The following is a 2,500-nucleotide window of genomic DNA, read 5'->3' on the forward strand; positions in this document are numbered from 1 at the left end:
AAGGACAACACAAGGTAATACATCAAATCCATAGAGATAGTAATCTAGGATCATAGGTGAACCAAGAACCTATCTTCAGCCTAAACATTATAATATCAAAAATAATCTGTCAACAAATGAACCTGGCATCTGTCTACATACTTTTTGAAAGATTTTTGGCTTTGTCTGCCTTACCTTGAAGTAGGGAGAGAGAAACGGGGAGTGACATGCAGCAAAGGTCGTCGGGATCTGGATTTGAACCTGTGGCACGCTGACAGGCGGCATTAGCATCCTAGATGCCCGGAAGCCGTCCGGGCCTCTATATAACATTTGAACCTTTTCATAAAACTGCAAGGTCATCAAGGCTAGAGGCAGTGCTACAGGCTGAGGTGGAGTCTGAAGAGGTGATTACATCTATCTTACAATTGGATTGTCAACGCATGCGCCGTTGACAATTTGGCTGTCTGTGTCTGCCTGTGGCTGTGGTGCGTAGTGCGTCTGCTCCATAGAGGTATAATATAACGGTCTGCTCGCGTGCGCACGAGCAACCCCCGCGCACGAGCCTCCATGAGCAACCCCAGCGCACGAGCCTAGCCGCACGGGCGCCTCTGTGTCGGATGCGCGCCCTCATCGTACACACCGTACACACACACAGCATTAGCTGCTAACGTGGCCTGCAACTTGGATTATGTTGCTGCTGGTTGTTAATGTTACGCGGGCCGAACTTCTAGTTACATTACATTAGAATAACCACTTTCAACATTGCGTCACTATTTTGGGCAACAGTCTTATTTCTAAAATAGCCGATCTACAAGATGTCATGAGCTTGTAGATCTGCTAGTTTCTGTTTCACCATGCAACACTGTCGTGTGATGAGGTACTGTACATCAGGCTTAAGAAGTTAAAAGAGATAACTATTACTACTACTACTACTACTACTATGTCCAAAATATTAACTTTTCAGGAAATGAAAAACATTTAATGATTGATACAGAATACAATAAAAGAGGTATGAAGGCATAAAGGTCAAAGTGCTCTTATAGTTTAACTTTTTCCTTATTACATTGACTCAGCAGTGTTCACCTGCTCCCAACAATACTGTACTTCACCAGTAGGGGTCAGTCTGATACACAAGATTGATTCACTGCAGAGACAAGACACACTCTACAGCAAGCTTTTCAGGCCGTGACCCCCCAAAATAATGATATTTGAACTGGCGGGGACCCCAGTTCAAACTTTGACTCGGTTCCACCGAACAATATTGAGAAAATAGCTGAACTACAAGCTCACAACGCCTCGCAATGTGAGCTTATAGTTCGTCTATTTTCACAATATTTGCCTCTTTTCTTAAGTAATATTTGACAATTTGGCCAATTTGGTATTAAAAGGGTCTTAAAACTCATTAAATTGTGCAGATACCCTGTATACACTTATACTGTATGTTGGTTTGTTAACTGTTGAGTGAGAAAACAATGTTGCACATTAAGCTAATCATCCCCAGTTTGGGAAACACTGCTCTATAACACTCAAACACGCGCACGTGCGCACACACACACACACAAACACACACACACACACACACACACACACACACACACACACACACACACACACACACACACACACACCACACCACACACACACACACACACACACACACACACACACACACACACACACACACACACACACACACACACACACAGTTGGCAAACAGAATCACTGTCTCTTTCCTCGTTCTTACATCCACTTGTTGACATACAGACATCTTCCTGACAATCTTCTCTTCTTCTCCTCTCCCTGTCTCCCCCCTCACTCCCCCCCTCACTCCCCCCCACCACCAATAGCATGTGAGAATCTCTTGCCCCAACTCGCTCTCTCCACCTCCCCACCGGTCGGTCCATGTCAGCATTCCATCCGGCTATGATTGGTTGTTTCAAGGGGGCACCGTGTGCCTCATGTACGTTCTGATTGGTCTTTTTTACTAGCCTGTGACCCCCACAGGTTTGAGGGGGAGCGGGCTTCTTCTTCTTCTGGTGGTGGTGCCCTCAGACAGAGAAAACAGAAAGAAAGACTATAGTATAGTATAGGGAATAGTGATAGAGAGAGAGACAGAGAGAGTCTGCCGGGGCAAAATCTGGATTGTCAGGGAAAAGTAGCATAGTAGCTGCTAAGCAAAGAAGTGAGAAGAGATCGAGAGAGAAGAAGAAGAAGAAGAAGAAAAAGAAGAAGAAGAAGACACCATGAAATAGAGAGAGAGGAGAGAGAGAAAGTAAATAAGTGTGAGAGAGCTGGAAGAAGTGTTTGTCCATAAGCAGGTAGGTGCTACATAGCTGCTGCATGTCAACTCCAGGTGTGTGTGTGTGTGTGTGTGTGTGTGTGTGTGTGTGTGTGTGTGTGTGTGTGTGTGTGTGTGTGTGTGTGTGTGTGTGACTGTGTGTGTGTGTGTGTGTGTGTGTGTGTGTGTGTGTGTGTGTGTGTGTGTGTGTGTGTGTGTGTGTGTGTGTGTGTGTGCACGTGC

At 45.4% G+C, this 2,500-nt stretch overlaps 1 protein-coding gene across 1 annotated transcript in view; it reads left to right on the top strand.

The window, feature by feature from the left end:
* Positions 1-2,083: 2,083 nt before the first annotated feature.
* Positions 2,084-2,500, top strand: part of sh2d3a (SH2 domain containing 3A) — a 40,718-nt gene continuing 40,301 nt past the window's right edge. Inside the window, exon 1 of the mRNA XM_080412237.1 lies at positions 2,084-2,297. The gene's annotated coding sequence lies outside the window, so the exon portion shown is untranslated. The remainder of the gene's footprint in view (positions 2,298-2,500) is intronic.

Source organism: Gymnoscopelus braueri (assembly GCF_963280865.1).
Source record: "Gymnoscopelus braueri genome assembly, chromosome: 2".
Taxonomy (NCBI): domain Eukaryota; kingdom Metazoa; phylum Chordata; class Actinopteri; order Myctophiformes; family Myctophidae; genus Gymnoscopelus; species Gymnoscopelus braueri.